Here is a 27,006-nt window from a genome sequence, read left to right on the forward strand (position 1 = left end):
CCCAAGACAATCCGATCAGACTCGGCATCCCGGTTACAAGACATCTCGATAATGGTAAAACTAAACCAGCAAAGCCACCCGAATGTGCCGACAAATCCAGATAGGAGCTGCACATATCTCGTTCTCAGGGCACACCGGATTGTCCAAGGTTCCGGTAGGCCAGCCCAGAGTTGCCCCTGGTGGCCACTGGCGGCTGACAAGGTGGACCAACACTCAGAGGAGCACTGGCCCGGGGGTTTAAGTAAAGATGACCCTTGAGTCCGCGGAACCCAAGGGAAAAAGAGGGTAGGTGGCGAATGGTAAAACTAAAGTTGGGCCATGCTGGAGGAGTTTTATTCAAGGCGAAGTGTCAAGGGGTTCCCATTATAACCCAACCATGTAAGGAACGCAAAATCCAGGAACATAACACCGATATGATGGAAACTAGGGCGGCAAGAGTGGAACAAAACACCGGGCATAAGGCCGAGCCTTCCACCCTTTACCAAGTATATAGGTGCATTAAGATAAACAAGATAATATGGTGATATCCCAACAATAAACAAGTTTCAACAAGGAACAATCTCCAATCTTCACCTGCAACTAACAACGCTATAAGAGGGGCTGAGCAAAGCGGTAACATAGCCAAACAAAGGTTTGCTAGGACAAGGTGGGTTAGAGGTTTGACATGGCAATGTGGGAGGCATGATAAGCAAGTGGTAGGTATCGTAGCATAGGCATAGCAAAAGAGCGAGCATCTAGCAAGCAAAGATAGAAGTGATTTCAAGGGTATGGTCATCTTGCCTGCAAAGGTCTCAGAGTTGCCTTGATCCTCGTAAGCGTACTCAACGGGCTCCTTCATGTACTCGTCTCCCGGCTCTACTCAAGCAAGAACAACAAGCAAAAAGGAACACAATCAACCACGTGCAATGCTCAAACAACATGATGCAAACATGGTATGATATGCGGAATGTGATATGTGATGCACATGCATGATTTGGAAAGGAATGATTGAACCTGGACTCAACATGGAAATCCAAGAGGTCCACTAGAAAGAGGAGTTGATTTCGGTTGAAATCGATATAAAGATCACCGGAATCGGATGCACGGTTTGGAAATGGCAAGCAAAAAACAAATATGGCACCGGTCTGCGATTAACAGCAAGTAGCCTTCTAAATGCATCAAGAACAACATGCTACAGCACTCCAACATGACAACAAAATACATGGCAGAGATCCACTCATGATGCTTGACAAAAGATGAACACTGAGCTATGGCTAATTCACTCAATAGCAAGCTCAAACAAGCATGGAAAAAGTGCAAACGATTACAGGTTCCAGACTTAGTGAAATTAACAGCAAGTCAGGAATTTATCATCAGGAAGCAATGTTTAGAGCATGATAACTACATGCTACAGGAACATATCATGGCAAAGCAAAGCATGGCATGAAGCTAATGAAAGCATGCAACAAAAGTCCCTTAGTGACCATGAGCCAAAAGGGATCAGAAAATACAATTGCGAGCATATGAACATAGCAAAAACATAAACAGATTCAGACTTAGTGAAAAACTGGAGCATGGCAAAACAGATAACGGGTAGGCATGTTTACGAGCTCGATGCACTCACTACGAGGCATTACATGACAAACTAAGCATACACCCAGCAAATAGACATGACATAGAAGCTATACATGGCAAGAACAACAACATAGCATGCACGGATCAACAACAACAAGCTCGGTAATATTGCTAAACATGTTAACAATCTGCCAGGAACATTTTATAGCAAAAGTAGAGCTCGACTGACTCAAGCTAGGGTGCCCCATAATTGCAAACAAAGACATGGATGGATAGAGCAAAAAAATATCTACAAACATCCTTACTGATCATGCTCAAAAGAGGCACGGATCACTAGGAAACAACATGAACATATGGCATAAAAATAATGACAGGGCAAGGACATAGTGAAATTCTAAGTCCCTGAAATCAGCATCATTGAGTAAGCTACTTTGCATGCTTGTGCTAGTCACCACGGAGATCACAAAAATGCATGGCATACACCTCTGTAAATATGGCATGGCATTCTTCAAAACATATGTAGAGCTCAGGATCATAGCATGCACACATTAATCATGGCAAAAATGACAAAAGTGCATTTGCTGAAACAGATCTGAAATTATTATCACATAACCCTCTTCCAACAGCATTTCGGGCATCAAGATGAGCTCAAAAGATACTGATGCAATGAGATGAAATGATGTACTCGTCGAGACGAACATTTTGATATGCTACACGCACGAATCGGAGCTACGATGATGAAGTTATGGCATGTCAAAGATAGCAAAATAATTAGGGTTAGGGACGAAAAAGTCAACCCCTTCGTTCAGATCCAGATCCGGCAGTACTGTAGCACGCACAGAGTCCGATGTTCACCGGTTGGAGATGGGGTCGCCGGAGAGAGGAGGCCGGCCGGACGGCGAGGTAGCGGAGGGCGGCGCCGGACTTGTCGGATCCCGCCGGCGAAGGGCGGTGAGGAGCGCGGCGTCAGCGGCGCGGAACACGGAGCGAGGCGGCGCCGGTGTGGGGCGGCGGCGCGCCGTTGTCGATGCGGCGGGGCGGAGCAGGCGGCGGCCGGAGAAGGAGAGGCGGCGGCGCGGTGAGGCAGCGCCCCTCAGGCGAGGCGGCGGCGCCCTGGGCCGCGGGGGCCCCGAGCGGGCTCGGCGGGCCTCGCACGGGAGGCAGCCGGCGTTGCCACATGGTGGCCGGTGACAGGTGCAGGCGAAGTTTCCGGTGGCGGCGGACGTTGTCCGGCCGCGCGGAGGTGTGGGGCTAGGGTTTAGTGTGGTTTTGGATCCGAAATTTCGGGGAGGGGATATTTATAGAGGTAGAGGGAACTAGGAAGCTCCAAATGAGGTGCGGTTTTCGGCCACGCGATCGTGATCGAACGACCTAGGTGATGGAGATGGTTTAGGTGGGTTTTGGGCCACTTTGGATGGGTGTTGGGCTGCAACAGACATGAGGCCTTTTCGGTCCCTCGGTTAACCATTGGAGTATCAAACGAAGTCCAAATGGTACGAAACTTGACAGGCGGTCTACCGGTAGTAAACCAAGGCCGGAAGACAAGTATCGGTCCAATCCGAAAACGTTTAACACCCACAAACGAAAAGAGGTAGAAAGGGACACCGGAGGACATAGGAGCGCCGGAATGCAAAACAGACAACGGGGAAAAAGCTCGAATGCATGAGATGAACACGTATGCAAATGCAATGCACATGATGACATGATATGAGATGCATGACAAAGACAAAAACACACCGAGGAAAAAACCCAACAATAAGGAAATAACATAACTTAGTGCCGGAAACGGCAAGAGTTGGAATACAATTAAGGTAGGTTACATCCGGGGTGTTACACTAAAGTGAACGCCCGCCAGGCGGCGGGTACTATAGCCACGCTCCCCCCGACAAAGCACACATCATCAGCGTCCTCGCTATAGTAATGAGCAGCCGGCAAGACTCGCATACGGCGGGCGCGGTCAGTCGACGAAGTACGAGACAGACGGCGGGCCCCAGGGGCCAGCGGAGAAGTCTACATTTACAAGACACTGACAGCCGGGTCCTACCCCCGGCCGGATTACCATTGTACCCCTGGGGGATAGGCCTATATAAACCCCCCAGGGCACCCATGCAAAGGTTTGAGCCTTACAGAAACTTAGCACACACACATATAGAGGGAGTAAGCTAGGGCTAGCCTTGCTCTTCTGCCCCCTCTAGAGAAACAACTCAAGGAGCAAGCTTGTAGCCACCATTGTTGCTTGAGTGATCATGCGGAGAACCCACATAGCAGGAGTAGGGGTGTTATCTCCTAGGAGAGCCCCGAACCTGGGTAAGATTCGCCAGCGGGCATGTTTGCACCTTATCCCATTTCCTGGCACCAACGACGTATTATTAGCCCCCTCCATGATAAGCCATTCGTTGGCATATGTCGCACAACACCCCCGACATTTGGCGCCCACTGTGGGGCTAGGTGCACCATCGTCCGAAGATCTGTTCTGGATAGGAACCTTGTTCCTCCCTTGCGAGCGCAGCCAGCCTGACTCGTCCGATGGCATTTGCGCCGTCGCGCCGCACGATGCAGAAGTCGCCTGCACGGCGGCCAGCCTCGCCGATCTTGTTGGCGAGCTTTGCCTCTCCACCGAGCCCGCACCTGACACGGGAGCAGCCAGCTCAGAGAGCTGCTTCGTCGACCTTCTCTGCAAGCTTCACATCGCCAACGAGCCTACCACTAATCTGGAGTCGGTTGGCTCCACCAATCCGATGCTTGTCGACACCGACATGGTTTCCTCCGACTCCTTCCCCACCAATGTGGTGGTCATCGACGACCCGCTTCCTCGCGCGGAAAGCGGCGACAACACCGTCATAGTGGTGCTTGTCATTAGCCACAATGGGGCTTCCGGAGGAGCTGGCCATGACCCATTGCAGGCAGCAATGTGGGACCTGTCCACGCCCATTGTGGCAGATGCGGATGCCGAGACACTGGAAGCTTGCCGCGTCTCACTCTTGGAGAACGCCAAAAAGCTGGCTACCATGAGACGCCTCTCTGAGGCCTTCCAGCACGAGGTTGACCGCCCAGCCGCGTAGGAACAGTCCCGCGGCGAGGCGGCACCGTCACCAGCATCTTTGGGGTAGACCGCCCAGTCTACGCCATGCCTATGGAGAACATACGCGCTGCCCAGGCGGCAGCAGACAAGTTGGACCACCTGGAGGGCGACGAGCGTCGCTACATGACGGAGCACTTTCAGCAGCTTATTGACGTGGCTGCCGCACAACAAGAAGTCGGCTGTCGCGTGGAAGAGCCTAACCAGCAGGTTGAGAACTAGCCCCTTCGCCAAGAGCATGGCGCGATCTCCCGGACGCCGATAGGCGGCGCCCGCGACAGACGAGACAAGGAGCTGGCTGCCAGCCGTAGCTGGACTTGCATCATCATCGAGCGCGATCAAGAAGGCCGCCCACGAGCAGTTGAACGGCGGGGCGATGATCCACCACCGCCGCCTCCTCGAAGGGAGAGGCGCGCTTCCGCGCCACCTATTGATCACCCGACTCTCGGCGACCGGCTGGGCCACCGAGAAGGAGGAGAGAATGATGCCCGCCACCGGATCTACCGCCTGGCTCGATCCTTGGCATTAGAAGAAGAAGATGCAATGGGTCCGCCTTGTTTTGGCCCTCGCATTCGTGACGAGCCCTTCCCCAAAGGGTTCTCACTCCCAAGAGACACGCCCAAATACAACGGCTCCGTGAAGCCAGAGGATTGGCTGGTGGACTATTCCACAGCCGTCAGCATAGCAAACGGCAACAAGTGTGTTGCCGTGAAGTACGTCCCGCTCATGCTCCAGGGCACGGCCCGGACGTGGCTAAACAGCATCAAGCCCTACAACGTCAACAACTAGGTGGATTTCACCGAAGTGTTCATCCGCAACTTCACCAGCACCTACAAGCGGCCTCCCAAGCCCCGCCAGCTCTCGCTGTGCGTTCAAGGCCCTGAAAAATCCACTCGCGACTACCTGACGCGGTGGGCCGAACTGCGCAACTCCTGTGAAGGGGTGCATGAGGTCCAAGCAATCGAGTACTTCACCGCCGGGTGCCGAGAGGGCACCTTACTCAAGCACCGGCTTCTCTGCGATGAGCCGGCCACGCTCGGTGAACTACTGATCATAGCAGACAAGTACGACACTGCCGACTCCTCCATGAAGTCGGAGCTCCGAGTGGACGCTTTTGGGATGGTTCTTCCTCTGGCTCGGCGCCAGCAGCCGAACGACAACAAGCGCAAAGCCCCGCAGCCGGCTTCCACCAGCCGGCAAGTGGCAACAGTCGGAGACCAACAACCTGAAGGGTAACCACTCCCCAAGCGCCAGAAGGGCGGCAAGCCTGCTTGGTTACCAGCCTTCTCCTACGAGCAGACACTTGATGCTCCCTGCAAGTTCCACAATGGTGCGAAGCCATCCAACCACATCACCCGAACGTGCCATTGGCTCACCCGAATCTCCAAGGGCGAAGGATTGCAGTCCCCTCCGCCTGCTGGCCCGCCGCCACCTCCACCTCAGCAGCCGGCAGCCCATTCAGCAGTCAGCGCCGTTCAAGATGACTACCCTAAAGAGCATGGAGCTTATGTTGTCTTCACTAGTGTGGCGGACGATCGGCGTAGCCGGCGTCAGCAGCACTGAGAGGTGAACTTCGTCGCCTCAAGTTCTCCTGAATTCATGCATTGGTCTGAGAAGCCCATCAGCTAGAGCTGGGCTGACCACCCGGAGGTGATGCCCTCTTCGGGTTCTTATGCTCTGGTGCTGGATGCCACCCTTGCAACGGAGAGGCGAGCTGCCTGTTTCTCCCAAATTCTGATAGATGGCGGCAGCAACATCAACATTCAATACCGCGATACCATGAAAAAGTTATGCATTAAAGAGAGGCAGCTCGAGCCCAGCCGGACTGTTTTCCATGGTATTGTGCCTAACCTGTCCTACTCACCAATCGGCAAGGTCAAGATAGATGTCATCTTCGGAGAGAAGGATCACTTCTGCCGCGAATTAATTTGGTTTGAGGTGGTGGACTTCGAAAGCCCTTACCATGTACTCATGGGCCAGCCGGCTCTGGCCAAGTTCATGGCGATGCCACACCATGCTTACCTCAAGATGAAGATGCCAGGAACCAAGGGCATTATCACGATATCTGGGGACTATGAGAAGTCGGCTGATTGTGCTGCGGCCAGCAGCCGGCTGGCAGAGTCCCTTATGATTGCTGCTAAGAAGAAGCTCTTGGACCGGGTGGTGGCCATGACCAACAAGTAGCCGGACATGTCCCCAGAGCCCAAAGAGTCAGAGACCCAGGGCTCCTTCCAGTAGGCCAAATAAACTAAGAAGATCCCTTTGGACCCTGAGCACCCGGAGAGTTTTGCTGTCATAGGTGCCAACCTTGATAGCAAATAGGAAAGCGATCTTGTCGATTTCCTCTGTGAGAATTGGGACATCTTCACATGGTCCCCCAAGGACATGCCTGGTGTTCTGACAGATTTTGCCGAGCACAAGCTACATGTCAGAGCTGATGCCAAGCCAGTTAAATAGCCCCTCCGCCGACTGTCGGAGGAGAAGAGAAAAATCGTTGGTGAAGAGATAGCCCTGCTTTTGGTAGCCGGCTTCATCATGAAAGTGTTTTTTCCAAAGTGGCTTGCCAACCCAGTCCTGGTACTGAGGAAGAACAACAAGTGGCGCATGTGCATTGATTACACCAGTCTCAACAAAGCTTGCCCAAATGATCCATTTGCTTTGCGTCGGATTGATGAAGTGATAGACTCCATAGCCAGATGCGAGTTGTTGAGTTTCTTGGATGCTTACTCAGGATATCATCAGATCAAGTTGAACCCGATAGACCTCCTGAAGACCGCCTTCATCACACCATTTGGAGCCTTCTGCTACCTGACCATGACATTCGGCTTGAGAAATGCCGGTGCCACGTTCCAGCATTGCATGCAGAAGTGCCTCCTCAAGCATCTTGGCAGAAACGCCCATGTCTGTCTGGACGATATTGTGGTGAAGACGGAGAAGCGCGGCACTCTCTTGGAAGATCTCAAGGAAACTTTTGAAAATCTGAACCGGTTTCAGATCAAGCTCAACCTAGAGAAATGCCTCTTCGGAGTACCAGCCGACCAGCTCTTTGGCTTCCTGTTCTCAGAACGTGGCATCAAGTGCAACCATGTGAAGATCAAGGCCATCGAGAGGATTAAGAGACCCACCCGACTAAGAGATGTCTAGAAATTCACCGGCTGCTTGGCATCCATCATCCGTTTCATCAGTCAGCTGGGTGAGAAGGCTCTTCCCCTGTACCAACTCATGAAGAAAACCACTCACTTCGAGTGGAATGACAAGGCGGACGAAGCTTTTCTCTAGTTGAAAAATATGTTGACCACGCCGCCTATCTTGGTGGCTCCAGCTGATAAGGAACCCATGTACCTCTACATTGCCGCCACCAAGCCGGGTGGTCAACATTGTCATGGTGGTAGAACTCCCAAAGGCCGACAGGGCACAACCGGTCCAGAGGCATGTATATTATTTGAGCGAGGTGCGGTCAACCTCAAAGTAGAACTACTCCCATTACCAGAAAATGTGCTACAGCATGCACTTCGCAACCAAGAAGCCAAAGTCATACTTTCAAGAGCACCCGGTCACAGTTGTTTGCACTGCCCCACTTGCTGAGATCATTGGTAACAGAGACGCATCTGGCTAGGTGGCCAAATGGGCCATCGAGTTGGCTCCTTATACCATCTTTTACCAACCACGCACCGCCATCAAGTCCCAAGCATTGGCTGACTTCCTGGTCGACCGGGCCGAGACTCAGTACCTGCCGCCAGCTCCGGACTCCACTTATTGGCGGATGCACTTCGATGGCTCGAAGATGCGCACCGGCTTGGGAGCCGGCATTGTCCTCACCTCACCCAAAGGCGACAAGCTCCGATACACATTGCAAATCCATTTTGCCGCCTTCAACAATGTGGCCGAGTACGAGGCGCTCGTACACGGCCTCCGACTGGCCAAGGAAATTGGCATCCGCCGGATCCTGTTGAAGGAAATATGCCCTAGAGGCAATAATAAAGTTATTATTTATTTCCTTATAATCATGATAAAAGGTTTATTATTCATGCTAGAATTGTATTAACCGGAAACATAATACATGTGTGAATACATAGACAAACAAAGTGTCACTAGTATGCCTCTACTTGACTAGCTCATTAATCAAAGATGGTTATGTTTCCTAACCATGAACAATGAGTTGTTATTTGATTAACGGGATCACATCATTAAGAGAATGATCTGATTGACATGACCAATTCCATTAGCTTAGCACCCGATCGTTTAGTATGTTGCTATTGCTTTCTTCATGACTTATACATGTTCCTGTAACTATGAGATTATGCAACTCCCGTTTACCGGAGGAACACTTTGGGTACTACCAAACATCACAACGTAACTGGGTGATTATAAAGGAGTACTACAGGTGTCTCCAAAGGTACATGTTGGGTTGGCGTATTTCGAGATTAGGTTTTGTCACTCCGATTGTCGGAGAGGTATCTCTGGGCCCTCTCGGTAATGCACATCACATAAGCCTTGCAAGCATTGCAACTAATGAGTTAGTTGCGAGATGATGTATTACGGAATGAGTAAAGAGACTTGCCGGCAACGAGATTGAACTAGGTATGGGATACCAACGATCGAATCTCAGGCAAGTAACATACCGATGACAAAGGGAACAACGTATGTTGTTATGCGGTCTGACCGATAAAGATCTTCGTAGAATATGTAGGAGCCAATATGGGCATCCAGGTCCCGCTATTGGTTATTGACCGGAGACATGTCTCGGTCATGTCTACATTGTTCTCGAACCCGTAGGGTCCGCACGCTTAAGGTTACGATGACAGTTATATTATGAGTTTAGGCATTTTGATGTACCGAAGATTGTTCGGAGTCCCGGATGTGATCACAGACATGACGAGGAGTCTCGAAATGGTCGAGACATAAAGATTGATATATTGGAAGCCTATGTTTGGATATCGGAAGTGTTCCGGGTGAAATCGGGATTTTACCGGAGTACCGGGAAGGTTACCTGAACCCCCCGGGAGCTAAATGGGCCATGATGGGCCTTAGTGGAAAAGAGAAGAGGCAGCCCTACATGGGCTGCGCGCCTCCCCCTTCCCCTAGTCCTATTAGGACTAGGAGAGGTGGCCGGCCCCCTCTCTCTCTTTTCCCCCTCCGCGAATCCTATTCCAACTAGGATTGGGGGGGGGGGAATCCTACTCCCAGAGGGAGTAGGACTCTCCTGGCGCGCCTCCTGTGGCCGGCCAGCCTCCCCCCTCTAGTCCTTTATATACTGAGGCAGAGGCACCCTAGAACACACAAGTTGATCCACGTGATCTATTCCTTAGCCGTGTGCGGTGCCCCCAGCCACCATATTCCTCGATAATACTGTAGCGGAGTTTAGGCGAAGCCCTGCTGCTGTATTGCATCAAGATCGTCGCCACGCCGTCGTGCTGACGGAACTCTTCCCCGACACTTTGCTGGATCGGAGTCCGGGGATCGTCATCGAGCTGAACGTGTGCTCGAACTCGGAGGTGCCGTAGTTTCGGTGCTTGATCGGTCGGATCAGGAAGACGTACGACTACTTCCTCTACGTTGCATCAACGCTTCCGCAGTCGGTCTGCGTGAGTACGTAGACAACACTCTCCCATCTCGTTGCTTTGCATCACCATGATCTTGCGTGTGCGTAGGAATTTTTTTGAAATTACTACGAACCCCAACAGTGGCATCCGAGCCTAGGTTTTATGGTTTGATGTTATTTGCACGAGTAGAACACAAGTGAGTTGTGGGCGATATAAGTCATACTGCCTACCAGCATGTCATACTTGGTTCGGCGGTATTGTTGGATGAGACGACCCGGACCAACATCACGCGTACGCTTACGCGAGACCGGTTCCCCCGACGTGCTTTGCACACAGGTGGCTTGCAGGCGACTGTCTCTCCAACTTTAGTTGAACCAAGTGTGGCTATGCCCGGTCCTTGCGAAGGTTAAAACAGAGTCTATTTGACAAACTATCGTTGTGGTTTTGATGTGTAGGTGAGATTGGTTCTTGCTTAAGCCCATAGCAGCCACGTAAAACTTGCAACAACAAAGTAGAGGACGTCTAACTTGTTTTTGCAGGGCATGTTGTGATGTGATATGGTCAAGGCATGATGCTGAATTTTATTGTATGAGATGATCATGTTTTGTAACCGAGTTATCAGCAACTGGCAGGAGCCATATGGTTGTCGCTTTATTGTATGCAATGCAATCGCGATGTAATGCTTTACTTTATTACTAAACGGTAGTGATAGTCGTGGAAGCATAAGATTGGCGAGACGACAACGATGCTACGATGGAGATCAAGGTGTCGCGCCGGTGACGATGGTGATCATAACGGTGCTTCGGAGATGAAGATCACAAGCACAAGATGATGATGGCCATATCATATCACTTATATTGATTGCATGAGATGTTTATCTTTTTATGCATCTTATCTTGCTTTGATTGCCGGTAGCATTATAAGATGATCTCTCACTAAATTATCAAGAAGTGTTCTCCCCGAGTATGCACCGTTGCCAAAGTTCGTCGTGCCCAGACACCACGTGATGATCGGGTATGATAAGCTCTACGTCCATCTACAACGGGTGCAAGCCAGTTTTGCACACGCAGAATACTCAGGTTAAACTTGACGAGCCTAGCATATGCAGATATGGCCTCGGAACACGGAGACCGAAAGGTCGAGCGTGAATCATATAGTAGATATGATCAACATAACGATGTTCACCATTGAAAACTACTCCATCTCACGTGATGATCGATTATGGTTTAGTTGATTTGGATCACGTAATCACTTAGAAGAATAGAGGGATGTCTATCTAAGTGGGAGTTCTGAAGTAATTTGATTAATTGAACTTAAACTTATCATGAACTTAGTACCTGATAGTATCTTGCTTGTGTTGATTGTAGATAGATGGCTCGTGTTGTTGTTCCGTTGAATTTTAATGCGTTCCTTGAGAAAGCAAAGTTGAAAGATGATGGTAGCAATTATACGGACCGAGTCCGTAACTTGAGGATTATCCTCATTGCTGCTCAGAAGAATTACGTCCTGGAAGCACCGCTGGGTGCCAGGCTTGCTGCTGGAGCAACACCAGATGTTATGAACGTCTGGCAGAGCAAAGCTGATGACTACTCAATAGTTTAGTGTGCCATGCTTTACGGCTTAGAATCGGGACTTCAACAACGTTTTGAACGTCATGGAGCATATGAGATGTTCCAGGAGTTGAAGTTAATATTTCAAGCAAATGCCCGGATTGAGAGATATGAAGTCTCCAATAAGTTCTATAGCTGCAAGATGGAGGAGAACAGTTCTGTCAGTGAGCATATACTCAAAATGTCTGGGTATAATAATCACTTGATTCAATTGGGAGTTAATCTTCCTAATGATTGCGTCATTGACAGAATTCTCCAATCACTGCCACCAAGCTACAAGAGCTTCGTGATGAACTATAATATGCAAGGGACGAACAAGACTATTCCCGAGCTCTTCGCAATGCTGAAAGCTGCGGAGGTAGAAATCAAGAAGGAGCATCAAGTGTTGATGGTTAACAAGACCACTAGTTTCAAGAAAAAGGGCAAAGGGAAGAAGAAGGGGAACTTCAAGAAGAACGGCAAGCAAGTTGCTACTCAAGAGAAGAAACCCAAGTCTGGACCTAAGCCTGAAACTGAGTGCTTCTACTGCAAGCAGACTGGTCACTGGAAGCGGAATTGCCCCAAGTATTTGGCGGATAAGAAGGATGGCAAGGTGAACAAAGGTATATGTGATATACATGTTATTGATGTGTACCTTACTAGAGCTCGCAGTAGCACCTAGGTATTTGATACTAGTTCTGTTGCTAATATTTGCAACTCGAAACAGGGACTACGGAATAAGCGGGCACTGGCAAAGGACGAGGTGACGATGTGCGTGGGAAACGGTTCCAAAGTCGATGTGATCGCGGTCGGCACGCTACCTCTACATCTACCTTCGGGATTAATATTAGACCTAAATAATTGTTATTTGGTGCCATGTTGAGCATGAACATTATATCTGGATCTTGTTTGATGCGAGACGGTTATTCATTTAAATCAGAGAATAATGGTTGTTCTATTTATATGAGTAATATCTTTTATGGTCATGCACCTTTTGAAGAGTGGTCTATTTTTGATGAATCTCGATAGTAGTGATACACATATTTATAATGTTGAAGCCAAAAGATGCAGAGTTGATAATGAAAGTGCAACTTATTTGTGGCACTGTCGTTTAGGTCATATCAGTGTAAAGCGCATGAAGAAACTCCATACTAATGGACTTTTGGAACCACTTGATTATGAATCACTTGGTACTTGCGAACCGTGCCTCATGGGCAAGATGACTAAAACATCGTACTCCGGTACTATGGAGAGAGCAACAGATTTGTTGGAAATCATACATACTGATGTATGTGGTCCGATGAATATTGAGGCTCGTGGCGGATATCGTTATTTTCTCACCTTCACAGATGACTTAAGCAGATATGGGTATATCTACTTAATGAAACATAAGTCTGAAACATTTGAAAAGTTCAAAGAATTTCAGAGTGAAGTTGAAAATCATCATAACAAGAAAATAAAGTTTCTACGATCTTATCGTGGAGGAGAATATTTGAGTTACGAGTTTGGTGTACATTTGAAAAATTGTGGAATAGTTTCGCAACTCACGCCACCCGGAACACCACAGCGTAATGGTGTGTCCGAACGTCGTAATCGTACTTTACTAGATATGGTGCGATCTATGATGTCTCTTACTGATTTACCGCTATCGTTTTGGGGTTATGCTTTAGAGACGGCCGCATTCACGTTAAATAGGGCACCATCAAAATCCGTTGAGACGACGCCTTATGAACTGTGGTTTGGCAAGAAACCAAAGTTGTCGTTTCTTAAAGTTTGGGGCTGCGATGCTTATGTGAAAAAGCTTCAACCTGATAAGCTCGAACCCAAATCGGAGAAATGTGTCTTCATAGGATACCCAAAGGAGACTGTTGGGTACACCTTCTATCATAGATCCGAAGGCAAGACATTTGTTGCTAAGAATGGATCCTTTCTAGAGAAGGAGTTTCTCTCAAAAGAAGTGAGTGGGAGGAAAGTAGAACTTGAGAGGTAACTATACCTGCTCCTTTATTGGAAAGTAGTACATCACAGAAAACTGTTTCTGCGACACCTACACCAATAAGTGAGGAAGCTAATGATGATGGTCATGAAACTTCAGATCAAGATACTACTGAACCTCGTAGATCAACCAGAGTAAGATCCGCGCTAGAGTGGTACGGTAATCCTGTTCTGGAAATCATGCTACTAGATCATGATGAACCTACGAACTATGAAGAAGCGATGGTGAGCCCAGATTCCGCAAAGTGGCTTGAAGCCATGAAATCTGAGATGGGATCCATGTATGAGAACAAAGTATGGACTTTGGTTGACTTGCCCGATGATCGGCAAGCAATTGAGAATAAATGGATCTTCAAGAAGAAGACTGACGCTGATGGTAATGTTACTATCTACAAAGCTCGACTTGTCGCGAAAGGTTTTCGGCAAGTTCAAGGGATTGACTACGATGAGACCTTCTCACCCGTGGCGATGCTTAAGTCCATCCGAATCATGTTAGCAATTGCCGCATTTTATGATTATGAAATTTGGCAAATGGATGTCAAAACTGCATTCCTGAATGGATTTCTGGAAGAAGAGTTGTATATGACGCAACCAGAAGGTTTTGTTGATCCAAAAGGAGCTAACAAAGTGTGCAAGCTCCAGCGATCCATTTATGGACTGGTGCAAGCCTCTCGGAGTTGGAATAAACGCTTTGATAGTGTGATCAAAGCATTTGGTTTTATACAGACTTTCGGAGAAGCCTGTATTTACAAGAAAGTGAGTGGGAGCTCTGTAGCATTTCTGATATTATATGTGGATGACATATTACTAATTGGAAATGATATAGAATTTCTGGATAGCATAAAGGGATACTTGAATAAGAGTTTTTCAATGAAAGACCTCGGTGAAGCTGCTTACATATTAGGCATAAAGATCTATAGAGATAGATCAAAACGCTTAATTGGACTTTCACAAACAACATACCATGACAAAATTTTGAAGAAGTTCAAAATGGATCAAGCAAAGAAAGGATTCTTGCCTGTGTTACAAGGTGTGAAATTGAGTAAGACTCAATGCCCGACCACTGCAGAAGATAGAGAGAATATGAAAGATGTTCCCTACGCATCAGCGATAGGATCTATCATGTATGCAATGCTGTGTACCAGACCTGATGTGTGCCTTGCTATAAGTCTAGCAGGGAGGTACCAAAGTAATCCAGGGCTGGATCACTGGACGGCGGTCAAGAACATCCTGAAATACCTGAAAAGGACTAAGGATATGTTTCTCATATATGGAGGAGACAAAGAGCTCGTCGTAAATGGTTACGTTGATGCAAGCTTTGACACTGATCCGGACGATTCTAAATCGCAAACCGGATACGTGTTTACATTAAATGGTGGAGCTGTCAGTTGGTGCAGTTCTAAACAAAGTGTCATAGCAGGATCTACATGTGAAGTGGAGTACATAGCTGCTTCGGAAGCAGCGAAGGAAGGAGTCTGGATAAAGGAGTTCATATCCGATCTAGGTGTCATACCTAGTGCATCGGGTCCAATGAAAATCTTTTGTGACAATACTGGTGCAATTGCCTTGGCAAAGGAATCCAGATTTCACAAGAGAACCAAGCACATCAAGAGACGCTTCAATTCCATCCGGGATCTAGTCCAGGTGGGAGACATAGAGATTTGCAATATACATACGGATCTGAATGTTGCAGACCAGTTGACTAAGCCTCTACCACGAGCAAAACATGATCAGCACCAAGGCTCCATGGGTGTTAGAATCATTACGGTGTAATCTAGATTATTGACTCTAGTGCAAGTGGGAGACTGAAGGAAATATGCCCTAGAGGCAATAATAAAGTTATTATTTATTTCCTTATAATCATGATAAAAGGTTTAGTATTCATGCTAGAATTGTATTAACCGGAAACATAATACATGTGTGAATACATAGACAAACAAAGTGTCACTAGTATGCCTCTACTTGACTAGCTCGTTAATCAAAGATGGTTATGTTTCCTAACCATGAACAATGAGTTGTTATTTGATTAACGGGATCACATCATTAAGAGAATGATCTGATTGACATGACCCATTCCATTAGCTTAGCACCCGATCGTTTAGTATGTTGCTATTGCTTTCTTCATGACTTATACATGTTCTTGTAACTATGAGATTATGCAACTCCCGTTTACCGGAGGAACACTTTGGGTACTACCAAACGTCACAACGTAACTGGGTGATTATAAAGGAGTACTACAGGTGTCTCCAAAGGTACATGTTGGGTTGGCGTATTTCGAGATTAGGTTTTGTCACTCCGATTGTCGGAGAGGTATCTCTGGGCCCTCTCGGTAATGCACATCACATAAGCCTTGCAAGCATTGCAACTAATGAGTTAGTTGTGAGATGATGTATTACGGAACGAGTAAAGAGACTTGGCGGCAACGAGATTGAACTAGGTATGGGATACCGACGATCGAATCTCGGGCAAGTAACATACCGATGACAAAGGGAACAACATATGTTGTTATGCGGTCTGACCGATAAAGATCTTCGTAGAATATGTAGGAGCCAATATGGGCATCCAGGTCCCGCTATTGGTTATTGACCGGAGACATGTCTCGGTCATGTCTACAATGTTCTTGAACCCGTAGGGTCCGCACGCTTAAGGTTACGATGATAGTTATATTATGAGTTTAGGCATTTTGATGTACCGAAGGTTGTTCGGAGTCCTGGATGTGATCACGGACATGACGAGGAGTCTCGAAATGGTCAAGACGTAAAGATTGATATATTGGAAGCCTATGTTTGGATATCGGAAGTGTTCCGGGTGAAATCAGGATTTTACCGGAGTCCGGGAAGGTTACCGGAACCCCCCGGGAGCTAAATGGGCCATGATGGGCCTTAGTGGAAAAGAGAAGAGGCAGCCCTACATGGGCTGCGGGCCTCCCCCTTCCCCTAGTCCTATTAGGACTAGGAGAGGTGGCCGGCCCCCTCTCTCTCTTTTCCCCCTCCGCGAATCCTATTCCAACTAGGATTGGGGGGGGGGAATCCTACTCCCAGAGAGAGTAGGACTCTCCTGGCGCGCCTCCTGTGGTCGGCCAGCCTCCCCCCTCTAGTCCTTTATATACTGAGGCAGAGGCACCCTAGAACACACAAGTTGATCCACGTGATCTATTCCTTAGCCGTGTGCGGTGCCCCCAGCCACCATATTCCTCGATAATACTGTAACGGAGTTTAGGCGAAGCCCTGCTGCTGTAGTGCATCAACATCGTCACCACGCCGTCGTGCTGACGGAACTCTTCCCCGACACTTTGCTGGATCGGAGTCCGGGGATCGTCATCGAGCTGAACGTGTGCTCGAACTCGGAGGTGCCGTAGTTTCGGTGCTTGATCGGTCGGATCGGGAAGACGTACGACTACTTCCTCTATGTTGCATCAACGCTGCCGCAGTCGGTCTGCGTGGGTATGTAGACAACACTCTCCCATCTTGTTGCTTTGCATCACCATGATCTTGCATGTGCATAGGAATTTTTTTGAAATTAGTACGAATCCCAACACCTGTGCTATGGCGACTCCGACTTGGTGGTCCAACAGTCATCTGGCGATTGGAATGCCAAGGGTGCAAACATGGCAAGTTACGGCTTCCTTGTTCAGCATCTTAGGGGATATTTTGAGGGGTGTGAGTTCCTTCACGTGCCACGGAATGAAAATGAGCCAGCTGATGCTCTGGCATGGATCGGCTCCACCCGTCAAGCATTACCAGCCACGTCTCCCTTCAGTACCTTCGCAAGCCGTCGATCAAGCCTTCTCCAGAATCCGAGTCCATATTCGTGCCGGTGATACGTCTCCAACGTATCTATAATTTTTGATTGCTCCATGCTATTATATATTTTTGTTTTGGATGTTTAATGGGCTTATTTCTACACTTTTATATTATTTTAGGGACTAACCTATTAACCAGAGGCCCAACCCAAATTGTTATTTTTTGCCTATTTCAGTGTTTCGCAGAAAAAGAATATCAAACGGACTCCAAACGGAATGAAACCTTCGGGAGCGTGATTTTTGGAACAAACGTGATCAAGAGGACTTGGAGTGGACGTAAAGCAACCAACGAGGAGGCCACGAGGCAGGGGGCGCGCCTACCCCCCTAGGCACACCCTCCATCCTCGTGGGCCCCTCGTGGATCCACCGACCTACTTCTTCCTATATATAACTATGTACCCTGAAAACATCCAGGAGCACCATGAAAACCTAATTCCACCGCCGCAACCTTCTGTACACGTGAGATCCCATCTTGGGGCCTTTTCCGGCGCTCCGCCGGAGGGGGCATTGATCCCGGAGGGCTTCTACATCAACACCATAGCCCCTTCGATGATGTGTGAGTAGTTTACCTCAGACCTTCGGGTCCATAGTTATTAGCTAGATGGCTTCTTCTCTCTCTTTGGATCTCAGTACAAAGTTCTCCTCGATTCTCTTGGAGATCTGTTCGATGTAATCTTCTTTTGCGGTGTGTTTGTCGAGATCCGATGAATTGTGGGTTTATGATCAAGACTATCTATGAACAATATTTGAATCTTCTCTGAATTCTTTTATGTATGATTGGTTATCTTTGCAAGTCTCTTCGAATTATCAGTTTGGTTTGGCCTACTAGATTGATCTTTCTTGCAATGGGAGAAGTGCTTAGCTTTGGGTTCAATCGTGCGGTGCTCGATCCCAGTGACAGAAAGGGAAACGACACGTATTCTATTGTTGCCATCTAGGATAGAAAGATGGGGTTTATATCATATTGCATGAGTTTATCCCTCTACATCATGTCATATTTCTTAAAGCGTTACTCCGTCCTTATGAACTTAATACTCTAGATGCATGCTGGAGAGCGGTCGATGTGTGGAGTAATAGTAGTAGATGCATGCGGGAGTCGGTCTACTTGTCACATACATGATGCCTATATACATGATCATACCTAGATATTCTCATAACTATGCTCAATTCTATCAATTGCTCGACAGTAATTTGTTCACCCACCGTAATACTTATGCTATCTTGAGAGAAGCCACTAGTGAAACCTATGGCCCCCGGGTCTATCTTCCATCATATTAATGTCCCGTCAACTACCTATTTCTGGCACCGTTTATTTTTCTTTACTTTCAATCTATATCATAAAAATACCAAAAATATTTATCTTATTAATATTATCTCTATCAAATCTCACTCTTGCAAGTGGTCGTGAAGGGATTGACAACCCCTTTATCGCGTTGGTTGTGAGGTTCTTATTTGTTTATGTTGGTACGAGGTCACTCGCGCGTGGTCTCCTAGTGGATTGATACCTTGGTTCTCAAAAACTGAGGGAAATACTCACGCTACTTTGCTGCATCACCCTTTCATCTTCAAGGGAAAACCAACGCATGCTTAAGAGGTAGCAATAAGGATTTCTGGCGCTGTTGCCGTGGAGTCTACGCACAAGTCAAGACATACCAAGTACCCATCACAAACTCTTATCCCTTGCATTACATTATTTGCCATTTGCCTCTCGTTTTCCTCTCCCCCACTTCACCTTTGTCGTTTTATTCGCCCTTTTTCCATTTGTCTTCTCCCCGTATGTAACTTTCTTTGTGTTTCCATGTGCCTTCTATTTGCTTGCATCTTTGCTTGCTAAAAATCTATTGATATGGATCCACTTAAAGTGTTCTATTTGGATCGTCTTTGATCCTTATGCGCTCGTGCTAAAACCCCAACTAGCCTAGTTGATGGGAAATCTTTAGATGAGCATGCTCATTTTGTGCGTCATCGTTTATCTGAAAAAGGGACACTCTTATGTGATCAAATAAACAGATTGCTATGTTATGCTTGGAATCTTTGTGAAATTTGTGATCTTACTTGTTGCTCTAAGAACCCTAAAAAACACCTCCCCTACCTATGTGATTTTAATGATAATGAAATCTTATCTTCTTATGCAAAGGGTGTTTATAGTTACTACGATATGGAACAAGTTGAAGAATTTGTTGCTTTTAAGGGTGCTTATGAAGTTGCTTCTTTGTTTGAAAAGTATGATATTACTCTTTACGATTCTAAAAATTTGGACATACTTAAATATTGCTATGAGAACTATGCTCATACTGTGTATGTCAAAGAATTTATTGAAAGAATGACCGTTGCTTCGGAAGAAAATAATGATATGCATGAATCTATAGATAATTATGATTCCGATGATTTGATTGAAATATCCCTTGATGAACATGATGCTTGCTATTCTTGTGTCCATGATGCCAATATTTATGAAGATGAGTTTGCTATAGTTCCTTATGTTAAACATGGGATCATTGCTATCGCACCCATAATTGATAGTCCCTTCGGTGAATAGCATGATTGCAATGATGTTATTATAAATTCTCTTAATGTCAATTGTGTTAATGATATGCAAAATCCTAAGCTTGGGGATGCTAGTTTTGCTATGACTACTATTTGTTGCAATGATCATGATTGGGGTGATTCTTTTTTTGATCTTGAAAATTTATTTAAGCCCCATGATGAATATGAGATTGATAATAGTGTTTGCAATATTATTGAAAGTGGGTTTGGAAGAGTGTCAACTTTAGATCCCACATATTTGGAGAATGTTTAATCTAATTAATTTTTTGATAAAAGTGGGTTTGGAGAGGTCATGACTTTAGTTAATTTTAATCCCACTATTTTGGAAGAGTGTCAACTTTGCATACATGTGGATCGTGTTAAGAATATGTTTAGTGATAGCTATATTATTGAATTTGCTTATGATCCTACATGTAATTATTATGAGAGAGGAAAATATGGTTGTAGAAATTTTCATGTTACTAATTTACCTCTCGTTATGTTGAGATTGCTATTGTTTCTTTCCGCTTCCTTGCATATGCTAGTTTTTGCTTGCCTTGATAATTTGTTTGCCTATAAGATGCCTATGCATAGGAAGTATGTTAGAATTAGATGTGTTTGTCACATGTTTTATGATGCTCCTTTTGTGCTTCAATTCTTGTCTTTCATGTGAGTATCATTGAAATTATCAATGCCTAGCTAGGGGCGTTAAATGATAGCGTTTGTTGGGAGGCAACCCAATTTTATTTTTGATCCTTGCTTTTTGTTCCTGTTTAATAATAAATAATTTATCTAGCCTCTGTTTTGGTTGTGTTTTTTGTGTGTAATTAGTGTTTGTACCAAGTAGAACCGTTGGGATGACTTGGGGAAAGTCTTTTTGATCTTCCTATAAAAACAGAAACTTTAGCGCTCACGATAATTGCTGCCATTTTTATTGGAGAGTGATATTTAATTAACTATTTTTGAAGATGATTAATAGATAAATTCCTAACGTCCAGCAATTTATTTTAGAATTTTTGGGGTTCCAGAAGTTTGCGTTAGTTACAGATTACTACAGACTGTTCTGTTTTTGACAGATTCTGTTTTTCATGTGTTGTTTGCTTATTTTGATGAATCTATGGCTAGTAATGGAGTTTATAAACCATACAAAAGTTGGAATACAGTAGGTTTAACTCCAATATAAATAAAGAATGAGTTCATTACAGTACCTTGAGGTGGTGTTTTGTTTTCTTTCGCTAACGGAGCTCACGAGATTTTCTGTTAAGTTTTGTGTTGTGAAGTTTTCAAGTTTTGGGTAAAGATTTGATGGATTATGGAACAAGGAGTGGCAAGAGTCTAAGCTTGGGGATGCCCAAGGCATCCAAGGTAAAATCCAAGGACACCAAAAATCCTAAGCTTGGGGATGCCCCGGAAGGCATCCCCTCTTTTGTCTTTGTTCATCGGTAACTTTACTTGGAGCTATATTTTTATTCACCACATGATATGTGTTTTGCTTGGAGCGTCTTGTATGATTTGAGTCTTTGATTTTTAGTTTATCACAATCATCCTTGATGTCCACACCTTTTGAGAGAGACACACATGAATCGGAATTTATTAGAATACTCTATGTGCTTCACTTATTTCTTTTGAGCTATATAGTTTTTGCTCTAGTGCTTCACTTATATCTTTTAGAGCACGGTGGTGGTTTCATTTTATAGAAATAATTGATCTCTCATGCTTCACTTATATTATTTTGAGAGTCCTTTAGAAGAGCATGGTAATTTTCTTTTGATATTATAAAAAAACTTTCATATAAGTGCATTGAATACTAAGAGAAGTTTGGTACTTGATGATTGTTTTGAGATATGGAGATAGTGATATTAAAGTTATGCGTATGCTAGTTGAGTAGTTGTGAATTTGAGAAATACTTGTGTTGAAGTTTGTGTTGGAGAACGTTGCAGAAAACAAAAAATTTCCTACTCGTTTCACCAAGATCCATCTAGGAGTTCATCTAGCAATGAGTCATCGGATGCATCTACATACCTTTGTAGATCGCGAGCGGAAGCATTCAAAGAACAGGGATGATGTAGTCGAACACGACGTGATCCAAATCACCGATGACCAAGCGCCGAACGGACGGCACCTCCGCGTTCAACACACGTACGGGACGAGAGACGTCTCCTCCTTCTTGATCCAGCAAGGGGAAGGAGAGGTTGATGAAGATCCAGCAGCACGACGGCGTGGTGGTGGATGCAGGGCGTCACAGTAGCAGGGCTTCGCCTATACTACGAGAGAGAGACGTAACGGGGAGAGAGGGAGGTGCCAAGGCTGAGGTGTCAAGTCCCTCCTCTCCCCCACTATATATAGGAGGGCCAAGGGGGGGTGGTGTGCCAGCCTAGGAGATCCAATCTCCTAGGTGCGGCAGCCAAGGGGAGGTTTCCCTTCCCCCCAAGGCACCTAGAGGTGCCTTCCACCATTGGGACTCTTCCCTTAAGTGGAACCCTAGGTGCATGGGCTTTTGGGGCTGGTGCCCTTGGCCCATCTAGGCCAAGGCGCACCCCCTACAGCCCATGTGGCCCCCCGGGACAGGTGGCCCCACCCGGTGGGCCCCCGGGACCCCTCCGGTGGTCCCGGTACAATACCGATAACCCCGAAACTTGTCCCGATGGCCGAAACAGCACTTCCTATATATAATTCTTTACCTCCGGACCATTTCGGAACTCTCCGTGACGTCCGGGATCTCATCCGGGACTCCGAACAACATTCGGGTTACTGCATATACATATCTTCACAACCCTAGCGTCACCGAACCTTAAGTGTGTAGACCCTACGGGTTCGGGAGACAAGCAGACATGACCGAGACGACTCTCCGGTCAATAACCAACAGCGGGATCTGGATACCCATGTTGGCTCCCACATGCTCCACGATGATCTCATCGGATGAACCACGATGTCGAGGATTCAATCAACCCCGTATGCAATTCCCTTTGTCAATCGATATGTTACTTGCCCGAGATTCGATCGTCGGTATCCCAATACCTCGTTCAATCTCGTTACCGGCAAGTCACTTTACTCGTACCGTAATGCATGATCCCGTGACCAGACACTTGGTCACTTTGAGCTCATTATGATGATGCATTACCGAGTGGGCCCAGTGATACCTCTCCGTCATACGGAGTGACAAATCCCAGTCTTGATCCATGTCAACCCAACAGACACTTTCGGAGATACCCGTAGTATACCTTTATAGTCACCCAGTTACGTTGTGACATTTGGTACACCCAAAGCAATCCTACGGTATCCGGGAGTTACACGATCTCATGGTCTAAGGAAAAGATACTTGACATTGGAAAACTCTAGCAAATGAACTATACGATCTTGTGCTATGTTTAGGATTGGGTCTTGTCCATCACATCATTCTCCTAATGATGTGATCTCGTTATCAATGACATCCAATGTCCATAGTCAGGAAACCATGACTATCTGTTGATTAACGAGCTAGTCAACTAGAGGCTTACTAGGGACATGTTGGTGTCTATTATTCACACATGTATTACGATTTCCGGATAACACAATTATAGCATGAATAAAGACAATTATCATGAACAAGGAAATATAATAATAATGCTTTTATTATTGCCTCTAGGGCATATTTCCAACAGTTTGCAAGTCTCGTAGCATGCACGTATGGTAAACGTTGTGTAACAAATTTGAAACATGAGGTGTTATTTGATTGTGTTCCTTATGTGTGGCGGTCGGGGACGAGCGATGGTCTTTTCCTACCAATCTATCCCCCTAGGAGCATGCGCGTAATACTTGGTTTTTGATGACTTGTAGATTTTTGCAATAAGTATGTGAGTTCTTTATGACTAATGTTGACTCCATTGATTATACGCACTCTCACCCTTCCATCATTGCTAGCCTCTTCGGTACCGTGCATTGCCCTTTCTCACCTTGAGAGTTGGTGCAAACTTCGCCGGTGCATCCAAACCCCGTGATACGATACGCTCTATCACACATAAACCTCCTTATATCTTCCTCAAAACAGCCACCATACCTATTATGGCATTTCCATAGCCATTCCAAGATATATTGCCATGCAACTTTCCACCGTTCTGTTTATTATGACACGCATCATCCTTGTCATATTGCCTTGCATGATCATGTAGTTGACATCGTATTTGTGGCAAAGCCACCGTTCATAATTCTTTCATACATGTCACTCATGAGTCATTGCACATCCCGGTACACCGCCGGAGGCATTCATATAGAGTCATATCTTGTTCTAGTATCGAGTTGTAATCATTGAGTTGTAAATAAAAATAGAAGTGTGATGATCATCATTAATAGAGCATTGTCCCCAAAAAAGAGAAAGGCCAAATAAAAAAATAAAGAAGGCCCAAAAATAAAAATAAAAAGGGGCAATGCTACTATCCTTTTTTTCCAGACTTGTGCTTCAAAGTAGCACCATGATCTTTATGATAGAGAGCCTCTTGTTTTGTCATTTTCATATACTAATGGGAATTTTTCATTATAGAACTTGGCTTGTATATTCCAAAAATGGGCCTCCTGAAGTACCCTAGGTCTTCGCGAGCAAGCAAGTTGGATGCACACCCACTTAGTTTCTTTTGTTGAGCTTTCATACATTTATAGCTCTAGTGCATCCGTTGCATGGCAATCCCTACTCCTTGCATTGACATCAATTGATGGGCATCTCCCTAGACCATTGATTAGCCGCGTCAATGTGAGACTTTCTCCTTTTTGTCTTCTCCACATAACCCCCTTCATTATATTCTATTCCACCCATAGTGCTATATCCATGGCTCATGCTCATGTATTGCGTGAAAGTTGAAAAAAGTTTGAGATTACTAAAGTATGAAACAATTGCTTGGTTTGTCATCGGGGTTGTGCATGATGAGAGCATTCTTGTGTGACGAAAATGGAGCATGATCAAACTATATGATTTTGTAGGGATGAACTTTCTTTGGCCATGTTATTTTGAGAAGACATGATTGCTTAGTTAGTATGCTAGAAGTATTATTATTTTTATGTCAATATTAAACTTTTATCTTGAATCTTTCGGATCTGAACATTCATGCCACAATAAAGAAAAAATACATTGAGAAATATGTTAGGAAGCATTCCACATCAAAAATTCTGTTTTTATCATTTACCTACTCGAGGACGAGCAGGAATTAAGCTTGGGGATGCTTGATACGTCTCCAATGTATCTATAATTTTTATTGCTCAAAAATTCTATTTTGGATGTTTAATGGGCTTATTTATACACTTTTATATTATTTTTGGGACTAACCTATTAACCGGAGGCCCAACCCAAATTGCTGTTTTTTTGCCTATTTCAGTGTTTCGCAGAAAAAGAATATCAAACGGAGTCCAAACAGAATGAAACCTTCGGGAGCGTGATTTTTGGAACAAACGTGATCCAGAGGACTTGGAGTGGACGTCAAGCAACCAACGAGGAGGCCACGAGGCAGGGGGCGCGCCCTCCACCCTCGTGGGGCCCTCGTGGCTCCATCGACCTACTTCTTCCTCCTATATATACCTACGTACCCTGAAAACATCGAGGAGCACCACGAAAACCTAATTCCACCGCCGCAACCATCTGTGCCCATGAGATCCCAACTTGGGGCCTTTTTCGGCGCTCCGCCGGAGGGGGCATTGATCACGGAGGGCTTCTACATCAACACCATAGCCTCTCCGATGATGTGTGAGTAGTTTACCTCAGACCTTCAGGTCCATAGTTATTAGCTAGATGGTTTCTTCTCTCTCTTTGGATCTCAATACAAAGTTCTCCTCGATTCTCTTGGAGATCTATTTGATGTAATCGTCTTTTGCGGTGTGTTTGTAGAGATCCGATGAATTTGTGGGTTTATGATCAAGATTATCTATGAACAATATTTGAATCTTCTTTGAATTCTTTTATGTATGATTCGTTATATTTGCAAGTCTCTTGGAATTTTCAGTTTGATTTGGCCTACTAGATTGATCTTTCTTGCAATGGGAGAAGTGCTTAGCTTTGGGTTCAATCTTGCGGTGCTCGATCCCAGTGACAGTAGGGGAAACGACACGTATTGTATTGTTGCCATCGAGGATAAAAAGATGGGGTTTATATCATATTGCATGAGTTTATCCCTATACATCAAGTCATCTTGCTTAAAGCGTTACTCCGTTCTTACGAACTTAATACTCTAGATGCATGCTAGATAGCGGTCAATGTGTGGAGTAATAGTAGTAGATGCAGGCAGGAGTCGGACTACTTGTCACGGACGTGATACCCATATACATGATCATACCTAGATATTCTCATAACTATGCTCAATTCTATCAATTGCTCGACAGTAATTTGTTCACCCACTGTAATACTTATGCTATCTTGAGAGAATCCACTAGTGAAACCTATGGCCCCTGGGTCTATCTTCCATCATATTAATCTCCCGTCAACTAGCTATTTCTGGCACCGTTTATTTTTCTTTACTTTGAATCTATATCATAAAAATACCAAAAATATTTATCTTATTATTATTATCTCTATCAGATATCACTCTTGCAAGTGGTCATGAAGGGATTGACAACCCCTTTATCACGTTGGTTGCGAGGTTCTTATTTGTTTGTGTAGTTATGAGGTGACTCGCGCATGGTCTACTACTGGATTGATACATTGGTTCTCAAAAACTGAGGGAAATACTTACGCTGCTTTGCTGCATCACCTTTTCCTCTTCAAGGGAAAACCAACGCATGCTCAAGAGGTAGCATCCGGCTCCTCCCGAAGTAGTCGGATCTGACTTGGGGGCTGCAGCAGTCGGCTCAGGGACTTCGGCAGGCGGCACGGGGCTGCAATAGTCGCACCCGGTCCCAGGGACTCCACAACCTAGCCCGGGGGCTGTAGCAGCCGGCCCAGGGACTTCACCAAGCGGCTCG

Source organism: Triticum aestivum, chromosome 5A, assembly GCF_018294505.1.
Source record: "Triticum aestivum cultivar Chinese Spring chromosome 5A, IWGSC CS RefSeq v2.1, whole genome shotgun sequence".
Taxonomy (NCBI): domain Eukaryota; kingdom Viridiplantae; phylum Streptophyta; class Magnoliopsida; order Poales; family Poaceae; genus Triticum; species Triticum aestivum.